Consider the following 20661-nt stretch of genomic DNA (forward strand, 5'->3'; position numbering starts at 1 on the left):
CCCAGACCCTCACTTCAGTAGTGACAACTCCCTTGTGTCCACTGCTCTAGAAAAGGTGGTCATGCTCAGTGGTCAGTCTGCCACTTCATCCTTATTCAGTTCATCACCAACTCCTGTCATCGCATCCTGCCAAATAGTTCTTGGCATTTGCCAATTTTTCTGTCTCCACTATTACTAATCTTTCTTTTGGGGAGGCATACTGGGGGTTGAAATCAGGAGCACTCAACCACTGAGCCTCATCCCCAGCCCTATTTTATACTTTATTCAGAGACAGGGTCTCACTGAGTTGCTTAGGGCCTCACTTTGGCTGAGGCTGCCTTTGAACTCACGATCCTCCTACCTCAGCCTCCTGAGCTGCTGAGATTACAGGTGTGTGCCACGGCACCCTGCTTCCACTATTACAAATCTTTACAAGCACATGGACCACCGTCAGAAGCCCCTGACTTGTCAACCAGATGCGACACTTCTTGATTTTGTAGCCATATTGATCTTTTTAGACAAAAACAGAACTTACCGTTTAGTCTTTAATGAAATCTTTCAGAAGGCCTCCCACAGCTCTTGGAACAAAGACTAAACTCTAAACCCTACAAAATGCTCTAAAGTTTCCTTGTTGGTTGGCGCACCCCTGGCCTCTCAAGCTTCCTCCCTCTGTGCACCACCCACTTGGGCCTGCCTGCAATCCTTCAGATGTCACCTGCTCCCTCTGGACTCGGCCTTTGCATTGTTCCTTCTGCCTGAACAGCTTCCATCTCCTACCTCCATCCACCTACTTGACTTCTACTTACCTTTTGAAACTGCTCAGAAAAGATCAGGTTCTGCCATGGACATACTCCTAGCACCCTGGAAATTTCTTTACCATGGTTTATGATTGCGCATCTATTTGTATTATGAATTGGTTGATGGCTGCCTGTCTTCCATTGCCCTGTAAGATGGGAACTGTATAAGCACAGGGCTGGCATTAACTTTCCTCTCTCCCCAGTGCCCAGCCCAGGTCCTGACAAATAATGGGCATTGAGTACATGTGCGTCTAATAAGTACAAGAACAAACCAGCATATCAGGAGTTTGACTGAAAACTCAATTATTGTGACTCTTAAGTGATTTAGTGCAGATTTGGGGGAAATTGTTCAAAAATTTCATTCAAAGCTGAGAATCCATGGCTTACTTCTCTGCACTTCCTGTGTACATGTTCAGGGTGTCCATGAGAAACGTCTTGCATATCCAGTGTCCGGGGCAGGCCCCCTGTATTCTGTGTGGGAGCCACATTCTGTGCACTGCACTGGAGCAGCCAGTACCTCTGCGGCTTCCTGCTATGCCCAGGCTGTTTCTAGGTCCCCCTGAGTCTAGTTCTATTCAGTTATCTACTGAGCACTTTCTCCATCTAAGCAACCTCAGGCTTGATATTAAGTCTGACTTGCCTTTATGGAGAACGTAGTGTATAGGGATAGGTACACTTGAACCCAGGTCACTAAGCTCAGGTAAGAGAGGTATTGACTTATACGTGAGGTCACACAGGAGCCCAGCGGAAGGAGTGGGGGGGGAGTGAGTGGGAGGGATTCCAGGGGGAAATGTAGCTTGGAAGTAGGTTTTCTGGGGTGAGTTAGAGTTTGTCAGACTTTTAAGGAGAGAGGGAAGACATCAACAGAAGCAAAAAAATCACATTTTGCAAATTCCATAGTGAAAATCCAACACAGGACTCCAAGTGTTTAGAGAGCAACCAGTAACTATGTGGCGGAAGCAGTAGATTGAGAAAGGTGAGCCTGGAGAGGCTGAGGAGTCACGAGACATCTGACCTTCCTTTTAAAGTCATGTCTTTTCTTCTTCTCCTGCCACCCCAAATTCAAGTTCACCCTCTACACGTCATTATCCCCAGCTCTTCCCGCCATCTCCTGCCTACTCCTTAAGGCTCAAGTCCGTCATTATAATACCTGCTTTACCTATTTCACAGGCAGGGGACCTAATATTCTGCAACCCATCTTGCTGAGATTTTCCTGGCAGATTTACTTCCAGTGTGATTGTCGCAAGAATTTGCCTAACGGGATGAATGATCAACCTTGAGTAAAAGGGATTATGAAAAACCTAATAGCACTGTAGCAATGTGGCTGTTAATGAAATACAGTTGGCTGCTCCCGCCGTTTGGCACCAACCGACCCAACACTGTCAACATCACAATACGATATTTGTTCCCAATTATTTTATGGCAACAACTGAAATACAATATGGTATTAATCATATTTATTATAAGTATCAATTTGAGAAATTTCTGACATGCCAGAAGATGAATAGGTTTATTATGAAAAGCAATTCCGCTTGGTGCATGAGACTGACTCTGTGTAATAAATAGCCTCTGTAGGAATTTTTTTAAAAAAGAAATAAAGCAAGAAAGAGTGCTGAAAACAAAAAAATGAAGCATCAAAATCCTTCAAGTGCCTGCTGTGCTCATAGGTCAAGCAACACCTGGACACCTCTGCCCTTGGTACTCCAGCAGGTTAAAGGAAGAGGCCCAGGTTCTCATAAGATGAGCAAGGGAGATCTCCTGGCTGGGCCTCCAAGGGAAAGGCGCTCTGGAGGCCCAGGACACTTTCCACAGTATCCTCCAACATAACCCCACAGGCTCTGCTGTAGGGATGTGATGATGCTGTTGTTTCTCCAGAAAACTCTCCCCCTCTGTCTACTACTATTCCAATGTATCCTTATCAGAAAGTTCCATCTATTACTCCATGAAAAAGACAAACAGTCCCCACAAGCCCTGTATTTCTTAATTTCTCATAACTCTCTAATGATGTTTATGTTTACTTCTTGTAATTTTCCTTTGCTAGCCTATAAAACAAAAGAGGGCAGAAGTTCATTTTTATTCTGTCCTGCACAGCACTGTGTGGCACACAGCAGTCGAAGGTAAGACATGAGTGGAAAGATGAGTAGCGAGTGGAAGAATGAATGAATCAATCCATCAAGTGAGTAGGCAGTGTCTTTAAATTACATTTGTACAATTTCACCTCTTTGAAATAGTAAATGAATGGAATTGGAAAATAACATGATAAGTGAAATAAGCCAACACACACCCCCCAAAAAACCAAAGGACCAATGTTTATCTGAAATGTGGATGTTAATTCACAATGAAGGGTGGGGCGCTAGGGAAGAATAGAGTGACTCTAGATTAGGTAGAGGGGAGTGAAGGGAGGGAAGGGGCCTGGGGGTTGGAAGGATAGAGAGTGAAACAGACATTATGACCTCATGTGCTTGTATGACTGCATGACCTATGTGATCCTGCATATGAACCATTAGGAAAATGAGAAATTACACTCCATTTACATATGATTTATCAAAATGCATCAACACATTCTACCATCATTCTACTGTCTAACTAGAACAAAGAAAAAATTACAAAATATATGTCTCAGTTCCATGCTTGTTCATGACCCTTCACTTCGAGCCCTGCTTTAGTTCCTCCTTGTTGGGGCTTTGTCAATAGCTTACTAACCTGTCACTCCTTTTTAGCCCCTTCAATCCATTCTCATTATTGTCACCGAAGTAACTTTGAGAAGAAATTGCATTATCTCCTTGCTTCACCGCATCAGTTGAAATCCTGAATTTCCTAAGTTAGGGATGGAGCTCAAGTCCTCTGTGTGGCAGGGATGAGGCTGCAGGATCTGGGCCTCGCCTGGTTTCCCAGCTTCATCTCCTGCTTTGCCTCAGGCCCACTCAGGGGCCGGACATTGCTGAGGAGGTGTCCTCAGTTCCTCCTTTCCTGCTCTCACTGCCCAGGGTTGTCTTTTCCTACTGTCCATCTGAAAGCTATCACTGCAATGTCACATTGCCACTGTCACTTCCATTTGTACACAAGGAATTCCTTCTCTGGTCCCTCCTCTATGTTTCTTTCTTTGTGGTTTTTCTCCTGTTTGGCTCCATTATTCTCCTTAACCCTATCATATGGCTGCAGCAGAGAGAGAGGAAAAGATGGGGTTCACAGAAAGATGTTGGGGAATCCAGATTAGTGTGGAACTTACAGTTCAAGGTCAAGCATGCAGTGAGGTGGTCTATTTCCAAAGAGACCCACTGAAACTTACTGGAGAAATAGTAAAGACCTATACTGGGACTTCAAACAAAGGGTAATCAAAAGTCACCTGCAATTTTGAAGATGGGGTCACAAGTAGGTAAAAATATTTTCCAGCTGTAAAAGAGTTTGCACATAGTCTAGTCTTAGATAGTCACAGGTTGTTGTTGAAAGGACTGTTGAATGTGAACGTCTTTGAAGCCTGAGACAGTAGGTGAAAATCAGAATTTATTTTCCTGAAGGTGGGATCTGCCAGATACTGCAGCTCGTCTTACAAGAGAGCTATACTAATTCCCCTATTTATCTGTAAGATTCACATCAAGGGTCACTTCTCCAGGGAGGATTGCCCTCTGTGCTGGAGCTGACAAGTCCTTTCCCCCATCCCCAGTGACTTGTATATTTATTAAAGTACATGTCACAGTGTGTGACATTGCTTTGCTCACGCGGCATCTCTCCACCCAGAGCAGGGGTTCTTGTTTCACTCACCCTCCATTCCTAGTGAGTATTCAGGAGATGTCGACTAAGGTCTGAGAAACAAGAGAAAGCAAGCTCACCCAGTGTTCCGCTACCTGGAACTCTTCTGAAGCTGGAGCATTCCTTTACTGTGTTATGAGCCGAGTGGGCTATGAACACCATAACCAATAAAATAGGAAGACTGCATAGCTGTGGTCTCAACGTCTGTGTCCAACACAATTCACACATTGACATCCTAACCTTCACAGTGATAAGATTAGGAAATGGAGCTTCGAAGAGGTGATAAGATCATGGCGGCGGAGTCTTCATAAAAGGCACTAATGTCCTTAAGGGAGATTGTGAAGAGGTAGGTAGGGCACACTTTCTGCCAGGTGAGAACACAGCAAGAAGATTCCATTCGATGAACCAGGACATAGAATGTACTGGTGCCTTGATCTTAGACTTTCTAGATCTAGAACTTTGAGATACTCATTTGTATTGTTTGTAATCTATCAAGTTTCAAGTGTTTTGTTAAAATGGTCCAAACAGACAAAGACAATAAGGAAACCCATAGTAGGGTGAGAAAGCAAGTTCCTGTGAGTAACTAAAGCAAAGTCACATGCTAGTAGTAGCGACGTTGGCCCTGGCATATAAGTAATTAATATCAATTCATTAATCAACTAATCAGTCTACTAAAAGTTGAAGACAGAAATTGACACAAACCCCAAAACTGATACACCATAAGGTCCTTAAGAAGACCCTGTTAACTGCTCACTGTTTTCCTATTAGAGTTAATAAACCTGTTTTGATGATCATAGATAGGAATAGCAATTAAAATATATTTTGGAGGCTGGAGGTTTAGCTCAGGGGTAAAGTGTTTACCTAGCATGGGTGAGACTCCAGCATTACAAAATAAAAATAAAACTTAAAAAGCAAAACATTTGATTGTACTTAGTCATCCCACCCATGACGACAGCTGTTCCTTCCTACACTGCTATGATGACAAAGGACAATTTCCAACAGCACTATTCCTCTCTGATTTTTTTTTTTGGAATAAATAGTCCAATTATTATTCCAGTTTTTAAAAAGATCTCTAGAAAATTAGAGGTCTACATTATTTCTTTGAACTTCTTTGCTTGGCAGAATTTATTTTGCATATACTTATTTAAGATAATTTTTTTTTTGGTGATTGCTAGAGATTTAACCCAGGCCCTTGCATGTACTGGACCAGTGCTCTACCACTGGGCCATATCCCCAGCCCTGAGATCACCTTTTAACTACAGTTTTTGTTACATGGGATTTTTACAACCTTACTAGGTTCCTGGCTGATACAAATAGCTTTTGATCCTTAAAAAGGCAGGACCGTATTTCCCTTCAAACATTTTTAAAATTACTAAAAACAAATACTGTTTAGTAATAATGAAGGAATTGTATTTTTTACCTCAAACTTAAGAAATGGGAGGTCCAACAACCAGATGCTAAAAACATATTGAATTGTTTTTTCTTGTTCTAGTATCTAGACATTTGACAGGTCAACAAAGGAGCCTAGAAAACATGCTGAAAATAGAAACAATAAAAGTGACAATAAACATGTTATTTGTATTTTCAAAGCAGTTCCACAAATGTCCACAAATGTCTTTGCTTCTGATTTTATTCCTAAGATGAGAAGGAAATAAATCATTCTGGAATTCAAGATGTAACTTGAAATAAAAGGTACGGTCATTCTAACTAGAGGAAAGGAGCACAAAGTAGCCCTTGAATCATTGTCAAGAAGTTAACAGGAGGAACGATTGTCCTCTATCCTTTGTTAATAAACCGCAAGTAACTTTTCTACCGCCAATTCCAGAACTTGCCTGACCGATCAAAAGTCAACTCCATTTAGGAATTCCTATAAGAACAATTAAAGTAAGGAATGAACAAAAGCGTCACATTATGGTAAGAGAAAAGAAAAGAGGAATATAAACATAACAAGACTACAAAATATAGTGAACATTTGGAACAAGGCTGTGCAATATCTGCAGGATGTTGGAGCTTGGAGCTTCCTGCTGCATAGACACAAACAATCCACTTGCTTTTATCTCACTTCTTGAAAAAGCAAAGCAAATGGGGTGTTAGGCCCCAAAGAAAGAAATATTAGCTAGAATCAATGGTACTATAGGAAAGCAAGTAGGAAGCTATCTGAAAGGGCAGATTATTTACAGAACAGAGGGGGTAAAGCGTGGAATTTATAGGGAAATTCAGGTCAGTACCAGTGCCATCTTCCCAGCTGAGTACAAAATACATACTGGCAGTTCTTTTAATGTCTTGTTTCTTACCTGCTGTAGTTACAGAAGGTATAAATGCCTCTTTAAAAGAGATTAGGGTGAAAAATGCCTCCCAGAGGCCCAGACCAGAAAAGGGAGAGGATGGAGAGGTAATAGACATAAAGACTCCTAGCAGTGGGTTTATGCCCAAGTCAAGCTTCACCAGCTGGTACTCAACTCACTCCTAGCTCTCTGTTACAAGAGGGAGTTTCTGGAGCTGAGTGTCCGTGTGAACGGCTGGGAAAGACCAGCCTGGTGTAACTAGAAGAGCACTGAACTGAGCGTCAAAGACCCAGGTTCTCATCTGAGCCGTGCTGCAGTTAGTCCAGGTCAAATACCACGTCAAGGTCTCAGTTTCATTATCTAAAATGAGAAGAAAACTAGGGGAATTAGATTAAATTAGAATTCGGCAAACCATAACCTGCTGGCCTAATCTGACCCATTGCCTGTTTCTGCATAAAGTTTTATTGAAACTCAGCCAGGCCCATTCATTTGCATACTGTCTGTGACTGTTTTTATGCCACAATGGCAGAGCTGAGCAGTTGCAACACAGATAGGTCTGCAAACATAAAGCATTTACAGATGGTGCTTAAGAGAAAAAGTTCATTGACTAGTACCAGAGAAATCCATGATCAAAATGATTCTCTGAAAGATTAGGCATCTGTTTCCATTGTGACCACACATTATGAAGCACATTCTAGAACATGGCACATGACTCAAGAGGTAAAGCTATCCATGTCACGTCTCAAATGCAAAATTCATTCACTTGAAAACATAGCAATTTTTCAAGCTTCTTATCATGTCTGGGGTTGGTATAAAGAAGTGGAGGGTGGGGAAGGAAAGTCTGTTTCACTTTCATTATGAGACCACTGAGGCTTTTCTTGAACAAGAGAGAGAGAGCGTGAAATAGAATAAGGCATCCAAATCAATAGATTAAATTTATTGAAAGGATGAGTAATTGGAGTAATGTTACGGAATATCAAGCAGATTATTTAGATAGCAAGTGCGTTTCCAGTTTGATCCGGTCAATTTGCAGACCATCAAAAAGTACACAGAGAAATAGTGAGTTTGTTCCAAGTGCCTTTTGCATTAGAATGCAATCCTTTGCTCTCTATAGCTATTTAAATCCTGTCCCCATATTCAGATGAAGAATAGGAGCAGAGATGAGAGAGGAAGTAGTGAGATCAAACTGTAATTGCTTGCAGATAACAACGGAAGACTTTCACACCTGCTAACACTTCATATTGCACTTACGATATGAAAATGCCCTGGACAGAATTAAGATTATTTATATGGCAGGGAATCCAGAAAGTCTTAGAGTGACTCTAGGGAAGTGGTTGCCAAACAGAGCTGGGTATCGGAACCGCCAACCACAGGTCACCTGAAGCATGCTCTCTGGTGCAGCCTGGGCACTTACATCTTCAACCTGATTGCAAGGGATCTGCTGTGTAGCTAGGATCGGGAACCACCTCTGGAATCCAACCCCCTATGGATGCAATGAACTTTTGTCAAGTGTTCCATCACTTCACTCCTCATCTCTCCCTCATCTTTTTCAGAAAAGAGGACCAAGTCCCTACCATGGCTTTTCACTGACCATTGGTGAAGTGACCTGTTCTAACCCTGCCCTCATCTGTACCCCTTCACCTAGATAGCCAGCCTCCATGCTCCTCCTCAAACACACCAAGCACCCTCCTGCAAGGGGAATTGTGGATTATCTATGTCCACTTCCTGGTTTGTTCTGCTCCAGCATCTAGAGGAATCACTTTTCCACTCCATCCAAGTTCTGTTCAGAAGTTACCTCAGCAGAGAGGTGCTCCTTGCCCCTACATTTATTTTCTTCTTGGCACTCGTCATCACCTATCATCTCATACACTTGTTTGTCTGTTTCCTGATTTCTTTTGTAAGTTCTGCATAAGAAAAGAAAAGCTGTATTGGTTCAGAGGTGTATCACCAACATCTATATCTGGCACATCCTAAATTCTCAACAAATGAATAACTCTTCTCAACATTGCCTTCTGGACTGACAGACCGGTGTGATGGTGGAAAGCGGAGCTATGCAAAGAGCTTTGACATAAGACAGATCTGGCTTGACTCCTCCAAGCAAGATGTTGAGTAAGTTGCTGATTCTTGCTGAGCATCAATTTCCTATGTGTCAAGTGGGGGCACTGACACTGGAGGACCATTGTGAGAATTGTATGGAGGGAGCAATAAGAGCTCCTCAGGGAGGTAAAGCCAACGTGGGACTCAGGCTTAGATTCCCCCACTGGAAACTCCAAGGGGCTATGGAGTTGATTGGAGCCAGAAGTGTACTTCAGTTTCTTCATCCTGAAGGAGTGGGAGATTGTGTAACACTTATTGGTGCCCTTTTGAACCACATTTCATTAATATGTTGTGAAATAGGGAGGTTCCTCTGGCCAACATGCATCAGGGTCTAGTGCTAAGTGGGATGTACCCAGAGGTCAGAGGAAATCCCTGGCAGAATTGCTGGGTCCCCTTCATGCCTCTGCCCTCGCAGGGCTGAGGACAGCCAAGTCACTCCATGGAACAGCTGGGACAAATCAACAACACTCCCCTGTGGCCACACAGAACAGCAGTGTTCTTTGTCCAGTGTCTTCCAAGGCGAGAGTCAATATTTGTAATTTTGCAGAAGAAAGAAAGGAAAAAAGCATTGACAAATATATTAAAAATGTATGTTCTAGGTGATTGGCTATTCATTTTCATAATCGAGGCACAGATTTATTTATCCTGTTAATCTATACATAGGATTATTTCTCTATTTTCCACAAGAAAAACAAGGCTTGGCAAGGTGTAGTATATGAAAATATTATGTAATTGTTTAGCAAATAAACTTGTAAGACATTGCCCTGTCCTAAGACCTGATTATGACTTTTACTAACTCTGTGATTCCTCCTTGGATTTGTGTTCTACTTTGTATAACATAACAAAGTCCATTTCCTTACCCATGAAATGTACTGAGATAAAAATAAGCTGTTGAAGGTAAAGCACTCAAACTAGTGAGTTATTGTATATGTTCAATAAATGCTGGCTCTTATAGTTAATAATATTGTTAATAAAGTAGCACAACCAGAGGCAGAGCCAATATTCTGACTCTAGACGATTTGATTCCAAGCTGCTTCTTTTCTTTAGCACTACTTTGGGCCACAGCATGGATCTTCTAACCAGAGGAGTTTACATTACTAAAGAGCATGAACCACAGGGCCTCCATAGGGCCTTCCAAACATAAGACACTTTAATTCCAGTGGGGGAGTCGAACAACCTATTCTGAGAGGTCTGCAGGAAAGGAAGTCAGGAACCTTCCCTGGAAACACATCCCCTTACAGCACCTCCCTACTCTGCAGGATGTGGAGGCCCTCTGGCCTCCATGGACACCATCCTCCCATACAATTGGTTCCCCTCACAATTAGTTTCTGGCACCATCATCAAAGTGAGCTGTCTCCAAGGACATGGAACAGGATGAAAAACAAATCTTGCATCGTAAACTCCAAGTGCAATCAGAGTGGACACGGCAAAGGAGGAAGGTTACATTGTGGGAATCAGGGGTCAGCAATGGAGGGCAGCCTGCTGCCTGCCTCTGCTAGGTGATTTGTGGGATTGGACACATGTCCGTTCATACCCCCAAATCTTCCATGACAGAGCAACGTCTAAGAAGGAAATCTCCTTAACGTTTCACCTGAAATTACGATCATTTTGCTCCAAGCCATAGCAAGGAAGCAAAGTGGCTCCTTTTATGCAGAAAGTATTGGGTTTATCCCATAAAATCATTAGACCAACTGTGGTTTTCCCTCATCTCATGACAGCCTGGATGAGGAGAAAGAGCCAAAAGACACAGCATCTCTCTTCCAATGAATACGCAACTTCAAAGAAGAAAGTGGCCACTGTTAAGGAGGTGAAGTCATAGGCTCGGCAAACCTTTGAAGCTGGAGGAGAAGATGTAAATTAAGTGCAGACAAGCAGAGTACAAAAATAAAATCCTTGAAGGAAAAGCAAATGTCCTCTGCAATGGGTGTGAAAGTAAAGGAAGTTGGCCAAGGCAAGGAGGAGATAAACAGGATTGCATGATGTAATCACACTCTGAAAAGGCAAATTAGATGAGAAGTCTAGGGAAAATACATGCACGTTGTAAATTGTCTATTTTATCTGAGAAATTGGGAGAATCAAAGTCGAAACAAAGTTAATTTTCTCAATATTCAGCTCATTATAAACCCTCACGGGGACAGGAAACATGCTTTTATTTGCTGTTTCTGCAATTGTGTTGTTTGGTGTGTGACAGGGCTACGGGGTTCTATAATCTCACATTGGGGCCACATGCCAAATGTCTTTCCCTGAGCACTTGGTAGTTGTCTTTTTTCCCTGTATCTCCTCTTCATTTAATAATTCATCAACATATTCGTTCATTCCTTAAACTGATTTTGTGCTTGCAATGCACCAGGCACTTGGTAAGATGCTGGATCACGACAGATGAACCTGGCATGGCCCCGTCCCTTGAAGACCCATAGCGTATGTAAAAACTCATTTGATTGGCAATGAGGGCACAGTAGAGCTAGTTTCTGGTAAAAGGAAGTAAATGATTCCAAAGGGAGACAAAGAGTGTATGAGTTTAAATTGTATCCTTCTCCCATTCAAGCCTATCCGGATCCTCAGACTTCTTTGGAAACAGGGTCTCTGCAGGTGTAAGGAATGAGATCTTAGAGGATGAAGACAAGATCCAAACCCACGATTGGAGTCCTTATCAGAAGAGTAGAGAGTGCACAGTCTCACACAGAAAAGACCACGTGAAAATGGAGACAGAGGTTGAATTGGTGTGGCTACCAATGAAGGTGCTCCAAGAATCCCCAGAAGGCACCTCAACAGGGAAGAGGCAAGGAGGTCCTTTTCACTCAAGACTTCGGAAGGAACATGGCCAATGCCAACACCGCTGTTTCAGATTTCCAGTCTCCAGAGCTATGAGGGAATGAACTTTTTTGGTTTGATTTGTGCTACTTCATTATGAAGGAAAGGGCATTAGAACTATAATGGTGAGAAAGACATTGTCCTAGGATGACTTTTGGTGACATCACGAGGTTCTTTAAATGACTTTTGCTTTGGGGAACTACTTCCTTCATTGCTGGTCACAATACTTTGCTCCACTCATCAAGGAGTGACCCATATCCAGAGTGGGCCTTTCAGGTCCCCCTCCTGAAGTTTGGATCTTTATTCTAATGACAGAGAACATGATATTCTTGTCTGTTCAGTTCCATCTTTGTTTCTATTCTTTATTTGCTCTACTGCAAAATAGTCTGTGCAATATGTATGGCTACTTCTGGCAATGAAGAAGATACTTCTGTAAAAAAATCCTCTACTGCAGGCTAAACTCTGATTCATGCTAGTCTTTCCCTGTAGAATCTTCTCTCCTTTATCAACTTCACATATCAAACAACACCCATTTTTTTCAGACCCAAGAAATGCCTTGAAAAATGAATAGAAAAAATAACATAATCATTGATGTTTAACTAAACTGGGATTTAACTGAGGTATCATCAAGTGTGTGTAGTCTAAATTCCAACCACTTACTTAATCTTCCTTGGCCACTGGTCTCCTGGATCTCTGTTGGAATCAGGAAGGCATTGGATATCAAGCACTCAGGACCAGACCTGTAGGGATGCAAAGTGTTGCTTTTCTCTCTTTCTTCTTTCTTTCAGTCTTGGCCCTTTAAAAGTCCTACTAACCACGTTCTCAGATCCTGCCTTGTTTTTCTCCTTTACTGAACAGATAATAAATGGATAAATGGGAGCAGACATCTTTTCAGTCCCTTGCCTTCATTAACTTACTGGACTCTTCTGGCTGGATGATTCTCAGCTCAAGGAATGCTCCCCTCAACCTCAAAAATAGGAGAAGTTTCGTCATTACACGAGGTGATTGTCAGTTCAACTTGGAACCAGGCTTTGCCTTTTGAAGTTCAAATGTTCACATCTCTTCCTATAAGATACTTAAAGTTGTTTAATCAGGAAAAGTACCTTGAGTTATTGCATGTTCATCTGTCTAAGTATGCATAAGCATTTTGCTTGGATGTCTCCAGGTGCTCAAAGAAATTCTGAAATAGGTTTCCATTTGCGTGACCTCAGGATTTATTTTGATGACAGCCCAAACATTCTTCCAGTAGAATAGCCAGTCATCCAGACCTGTTCATCTTATGAATCGATTGTTATTGTTCCCCTCCAAAGTCATCCACTATTGACTGTACATCTCTCTTAATTGGATTTGAGAAAAACTGACTTCTTGTGGACATGACTTGATTTCCCGTTTGACATCTTTATTTCCACACCAGTATAACTGACTTATCAGTGTTTGTTTGGACCAGGCTATTAACAAACTTAGTTTGTTCAAGTATTTTTTTATCTGACACGGGATTTACTTCAAAATTATCACTTGGAAATTTCTAGAAATAAATCATATGTAATATCCATGTATCAGTCTGTCGACTCAATTAGAAGTTTCTTCTTGGTGTTCCTCCAGGGCTCCCATTACACCCTATATTATCTAGGGTATCAATTACCACATTGTCCCATGACAAGGGTGACCATATAATTTTATCATTTAAGTTGTGCATTAGTCAGCTTGCATCTCTGTGACCAAAATACCTGACCAGAATAACTTAGTAAAGTAAAAGTTTATTTTGGTTCATGGTTTCAGAGGTTCAGTCTATGGTTGGCTGACTCCTTTGCTTTGGGTCCAAGATGCAGAATATCATGGCAGAAGGTATGGCAAAAGAAACCCATTCAGCTCATGGCAGACGAGAGAGAGAGGAGCAAAGGACAAAGTTGAGTCCTCAAAGTAATGTCCCCAGTGACCCACTTTCTCTGGACTTCCCCTTCCTGCCTACAGTTACCATCCAGTAGTCCATTTAATTTACTAATCCAGCAAATGAATGAATTTTCTGATGAGATTACGACTAATAATTCAATCTTTTTCACTTCTGAACATTGCTGCTTTGGGGACCATGCTTCCAACACACGGGTTTTCAGAGGACATTCCAGATGCAAACCACATTACTGGGATACTGTTGGGAGTGAAAGGAAACATGGTCAGCCCTTATTCTAAAACAGTGGAAACAGACTGAGATGTTCCTAGGAAAACTAGGCCACTCACATTTTAACCATCAATTTGTTCATTTGCTTCCTCATTTAGGCATGAAGCCCCTACTCCACACTTAGCTCATTCCCTACTTTGTTTCCAGCATCTAATATAGTACCCAGCACAGGGAAGGTTCCCTACTACAGCAGTGACCCTGAATCCTGGCAAAACATAGACAAAATGATCTTTCACAATCCTCTCATTGTAGTCACCAGCATATAGCATACGTTTTAATATTTTATCATGCAGCAATTGTCCAGCCTCCTCTTTTTCCCTGACTAACTGCTTGTCCTTCAAGACCTATGAATCCAAACACACTAGGGGACATTTTTGAAGCCCTGTAGCAACCTGTCCATACATCTTTGTGTTGATCACGCTCTCTTATAATTGTTGGTTTATAGAAGGTCTTAGTCTTTGAGCCTATAAGCTCCTCTGGACTCCCTTTCATTTCCACATGAGTATTTAGCATGGAACCTGTTACAGAATATGGAAATAATACTTGCTATTTGGATGAATAGACAGATTGATTCCTTAATGGAAAAATGAAATAATTAGAACGAAAATGTAAAAGTCCCTTATGTCAACTTGCTGTTTGCTTTGCTTGATACTAACTACGCAGCTGTTTGGTAGTATCTATATAGCCTGCATCAGGCACCCACAGACTGAAAGAGAATTAGAGGCAATTCCACATATTAGTAAGGTAGAAACCTATTCTATCATAAAAGACTAAATCTGATGCTAGAGTCACTAATGGTATGATGTATTTAAAGATGAAGATAGGGCTAATGTTCATATAAAAATCCTCAGATGGTATTTGTTTCTGGTTAGTATTTTTTTATTCAATCACAGGGCAGAACAAAAAGAGTGATTAAGAGTACAGAAAATAGAATTCATGAGAAAAGGTTAGAGCAATTGGAATTTTTTAGCCCAGAGAGAAAAAAAAAAATATGTATTCATTCAGTGAAACCTCATTACCCAATATCAATTTATACAAATGAGGGCATAATTTAAACTGACAGCTATGTTTTCAATGAACAAATGACCTACTGTTCTTTATAAAAGAAAAAAAATGATAAAAAGAAGACCTTTAAATCAAATATTATTTTTTTCTCTTTGACCTCTCCTGTTTGAGGCTCCTAAGGATTTTCTCTTTTTATGAAATGTGCTGGGTCATCCTACGTGGGAGTGGTCTTGCACCACCCCTTTCTTGTCCTTAATTTCCTAGTTTCTAAAATGAGGTGTCTGCTCATTTTTTCTAGTATTTTTGAGGAAAGTTTACCGCATGCCAGGCCCTTGCTAAGCCCTAGGAATACAGAAGTCATGATAGACAAGGTGTTCTCAAACTTAAAGATATCAGGAAATCTATTAGAAAGTCACACTCCCCAGCAAAGGCACCACCAAAGTACACATGTTCAGAGGTTGGGGGAAGGAAAGCAGTAAATATATCTATAATCTGGATTTTTTTCATCTGATTATTGTTCAGGTGGATCATTGTTCAAAAGTAAATGAGATGCAAATCTCATTTGATTAAAACACACTTGTTTTAAAAGATAGAAACAAAAGGAAATTTTTAAAACTTAGGCTCAAAAATGCTAGAGCTACTAAGTTTATAATGTTAAACTGAGAAATGTGAAGTTAATTGACATGCCCAGGTTAACACAGTATGTTAGGAGCAAATTCAAGATCATAATTTAATCTTCCAAGTATCTTCTAAGTCTTCATAGTATCTAAGCAATATTATCTAGCGCTCTTCCCCCCATCTATGTCAGTAATCATGTTCAGTTGCTAATATTAACTATTAGTACGTTGCTGCTAACAGTTGAACCCAGCTATAATGACTTAACACATAAAGGTTTATACACACACACAAAAATCAAAACAAACGGTTCGTAGCTGCTATAATAGCTCCACAAAGTCATCAGGGACCCAGGATTCTGTCACTCTGATTTACCTGTTTGTTCTAGATAGCTGTAATCATTAAGATTGCGAGAATCTGCCAGAGTTCCAGCTATCACATTATTTTTAATTAGGTATATTATTATGTGACATGTATTCAGTTTGGTACTAAGTGGATGAAAACGAATATTGGGTAGGCAAATTGCACTCTACACGATATCATTATTAACAGACAATTTCTCATGGGTATCTTGCATTTCTACACACAGTATATGCAGGGTTATCACTTCCTTTTGTCCTGGACTGGTTTTTCAAGACTATTTGAAGAGCTAACAGCCTTGGAAGCTAGAGATAGCACTTTTCTTCGAAGCAGATTTGTTCACTGTCTGGTATGCTATGGTTGATTTTTCTCTCTGGGGCAAGGTCAGTATATCCCTGCCCATTATAAAAGACTCAGTTTCCCTTATCTCTGGATTCCCTTCCTGTAACCACCTACCGTCTGCACAGGCATCGCACAGCCCTACCTGTGTCACCCTGTGGAAACCAAGACTCAGGGCACTGACTTGAGGAAATGCTGTTAGTTAGTTCCTGTGAATGACAGCTGTCTGTCTCTACTCAGAAGTCTCCTGTCTTCCTGTCTTCCGCAGCAGCCAGGAGCATGTGGCAGGTCAGCTTGTCAGCTTGCAAGGAGAATAAGCTCTCAGACCTCTCCAGTTCTTGACAATCACCCATGACTTGTCTGTATGATAAAGTATCTGAGGTACTTAACTCCAAGTCATCTGGAATATAGGGGGTGGCCATATGTATGTGAATAAATTTAAAGATGAGGAAATGAAAGAGCGTAAAGGGCTCCTTAACAAGCCAGGTCATCTGATGGACAGGCTCTGACACTGAGGAGCCGGTAACCTTCAGCATCACCAACCCTCCCTGCCCCCACCTCCTGGGTGTCCTGGTTTACTCTCTAACCTAGTGCACTCTGGCTTGGGGCCTCAACACTCCACAGAAACTGTTCTTCCAGGGTCTCCAGTGACCTAGTGACTGGCACAGCCAAGTGACCCTTTTCATTTCTTATCTTATTCCCAGCTGCTACACTGACGTTTAACTAGAAAAACTTTTTTCCTCCATTGCCTGTAGTGAAATCCTTCTCCCCTCGTTTTACTGATCCCCTCTAGGAAAGTCTCTCAGTCTCATTATTTCTTCTCTCTTAAAAGCTTCCCTGCTATGAGTGCCCATCCATTCCTCTGCCTGACTCTCTTCTTACTCAGAGTCAAGTCTATGCTTATCACATAGGTGCTGATGACATTTAATCTCTGTTTCAAGCCCAGGTTTCCCCCTTGAATGCCAAATCTACATTTTCATGCCTCCCCTTCACTATTTCTACCTGGTTGTCTCATTAGAACTTCAAGTACATGTTGTTTGGAGACAAACTCAATATTTACTTTTCTCTCTTCTTAGAACCTGTGAACCTGGAATCCCTCTCTTGTTTCATAGTATCCTGGCCTCTGATGATTGTTCTTGCCATCAGTCTTAAAAGCTCGATGGTCAACATAGCTCTTTTATCAATAGCTCCCAAATCATTTATTTTTTTTTCCCTTCCCACTGCATTTACATTAATTCAGGCCCTGGTTTTCTTTTGCTCCAGCCCTACCTTCAAACTGTGTCTCCTGAGTGTGCCCTGTTAGATGGTAATCCCCTAAAAGCCACCAGAATGACCCCTGTGAATAACAATCTCATAGTTCTACTACCCTGCTGAAACGCCTTGTTGGCTTTTCTCAGTCAGAACAGGAGGAAGCCCAAACCCTTCAGCACCAGGTACAAAGCTCCCCTAAGCTGCTGCTGCTTCTTCAGTACACCTCTTACTCTCCCTCTCCCAGTCCTTGCCCCAGCCATAGCAACCCCTCTTGGGTTCCAGAATGTGCCCATTCAATGCAGACCAGGGTCTTCTGCCTGATTCACTGTGGCCTCAAACCTTATTCACTTCAAAGGATATTTTTTGTCCTTCAAAACCAGCTCCACTTTCTTTGGGTCTAGAAGATTTGCCTCTACTTATCAAAGTCCCAGTGCCAGAATTGGCTGATTGCTGCCTTCCTCCTACCTCTCTCCACCTGGAAGAGACGTTTTCTCGCAACTCTCATGGCACAGTGTGCTTCCTTGACTACAGGCCTGAACCACAAATAAGAAACGTGACTTTTGTTTGCCCAGTATAGAGCACAAATCCAAGCACACAGCAGAGACTCAATAACCGTATTTTAAGAGGTAAGCTAGAAAAATCGAGGAATACAAAAATTTTGTAAAGAGGCAGCCCTTGAAGTGGGATGAAGGGAAGAAAGGACAAAATTTACCTTCTTTGCAGTTCTCCTCAAATAAACCCTGCAGTACTCTTAGGCAATGTTCACCCTCCTGGGCCTCCGAATAAGAAATCAAGTTCACCAAGAAGTAATGAATTGGCAGTAGCACAGTGTCCTTCACCTCCCAGTGGCTCCAAAGATAAGCCAGTGGGGGAAAGGGCAGTTACGAGGCGATGGCTTGCCTTGAATGACACACATGAGGACATGCTGGGACCACTGGGACACTGGCTAGTTAAGAGCGCGTGGTCTGCTGGACAGAGGCTGCATGTGAAGAGTAGGAGAAAGAGCACAGGCAGGGAGAAGGGTGAGCAGGCGGGGACAAAGGGTGTCCCCAGGGATCACCAGTCCTATGTTGGTGGCCAGCTTTCTTCACCTCTTTAAGCCCCTGTTTTCCCATGTAAAATGGGAATCCTAAATATAATGCAAGGGTTTAAAGGGACAAATAAAAGAAATTCAAAGTGCTCAGAACAGTAAGTGTCCAATAAATGGTAGCCATTACTTATAGCATAGGCAATACCCAAAACCCATTTTCTCTAAGCATCAAGCTCCTGCATTTATGAAAGGGAGTTCATTTTTTTTCCTTCAGTTGTGTAAAGATTAAATAAGAAATGCATATAAATAAATTCCTTAAATTTAAAACATTATCCAATCGAAAATCTACTTCAGTGCCACTATTATGAGAAGTTAAGAATCAAAACTAGCCAAGAAAGGTGAAAATACATCAGTGGATTAACTGAGAACAAAAGAGTGGTAGCTTTATGTCTGAGCATCCTAAAAAAAATAGCTTTGTATATTTAGAAAATAAGCATACTGCTATTTATTATGTATATTCAATGGGGCCTGTATGATTTGTATTACATTATTTACTAACTTACTAGTTTCTCCCAAAGGTATACCTTTCCAATGGTATTATAGTCCTTATTTTAGACTAAGAGATCCACAGAATATTAGTATAACTCACCAAATACTTAAATAGAACTCAAATCTGTTTCAGCTATTCTGTAAGAGATGTTGGCAAAACAAAATCATGACTAAAATTGTATTTGGTTCAGGCACCTCTCCTATTCCTATTCCTTTAATATAGATTTTATTACAAAGTTATTTTGGAATGACAAAATGTATCCAGTAAATGAGATCATAAATACTGTAGCTTTAGTTGCCAAAAAAATTACATAAAGAATAACCACATGCCTGACACCATTAGCTCTGCTTCTCTGTGTTCTCTTGAATAAGAAATTCATGGCACCATTAGCTGGGTATAATTAAGAAAATTCTCTGTCATGTGTCTCTTCAATCTTCCCGCTCTTCATGAACATCCTCTGACATTCACTTATGTCTTCCACATCCCACAAAACTTTTACCGCAGATGGTTTACACCCCATGTGGTTGTTTCCTGTATTTGAAGTTTTATAGTAACTGCAGAGTTCTCAGTCTGTTTTCCTTTTCTCAAAGTTTGCCCTTTAGGTGCAGCTTCATTGATTTTGTTACCAATATCCTGCCTAGCTGATAGTTCTACAGTGGCATTCCACAGACACAATTCGTAAGTCTAAATTTCAACTCATGTTTCTGTCTTATAACAGATAAAAATCTCATACCCAGGACAGCCCCAAATCAAACGTTTTTAGTTCAGCTTATAGCTCAAATTAGCACTCGATGTGTGACCTAGAGCAAATGAATAACCCCTCTGTGCTGTCTTTTTCTTGTCTGATGTTGATATTTTTTAACTCATAGAGTTTTACAAGGGTTAAATGAATGATCATGTAATACTCAGGGGAACATAGTAGCTTTGTAGCAAGTAGCAACTCACTAAGAAAAGCTAACCTGCACTCTCACATCCAATCCATCCCTTGCTTACTAAAGCTTTTGAATGTTCCCACATAAATATATCTCCTCCTCATTACTTTTGTTTAGGCCCCATCATCTTTCCTCTTAATAGTGTAGCAGTCTCATAAATGGTTCACTCTTTGGTCAGCCACACCCAGCAAATATTCACTTACTCCATTCTTTGGACCTGCCAGTTATAAAGAAAAATAGTCTCATAAGCGTAATCTCCTCTGGTCCTGTCTCACCTTGTCTGGAGCAATGCTGCCGCGTTATTGTTCTTTGGTCCCTGTTGCCTTCATGTCAAAGTCAAAACTTCCACTATGTCGTGACCTGCCCCTCTGGTTCATTCTTCATTCTTGTAGCTGTGGAACCTCAGCTACAAACACTCACCTCTGTTTTTCACAGAAGGTTCCAGAGTCCTTTATTCTCTGGGCCTCTGCACCTACTATTTCTTCTGAATTCTCCCCAAAACCCACCCTACCTGTGCCCTTTTGCACATTCTCTTGGCCCTCTGCTCTACATTCCTAAAACTGGTAGAACTCAACCCTATCAAGACACAAAAATGAATGATGTTGTGTTTTCTGATTTCTTCATTGTACCTACACAGCAGAGTCTGTATACGTTACAGAAAACCCTTGCTGATGTAACAAATAA

This window comes from Sciurus vulgaris (assembly GCF_902686455.1).
Source record: "Sciurus vulgaris genome assembly, chromosome: 1".
Classification (NCBI taxonomy): domain Eukaryota; kingdom Metazoa; phylum Chordata; class Mammalia; order Rodentia; family Sciuridae; genus Sciurus; species Sciurus vulgaris.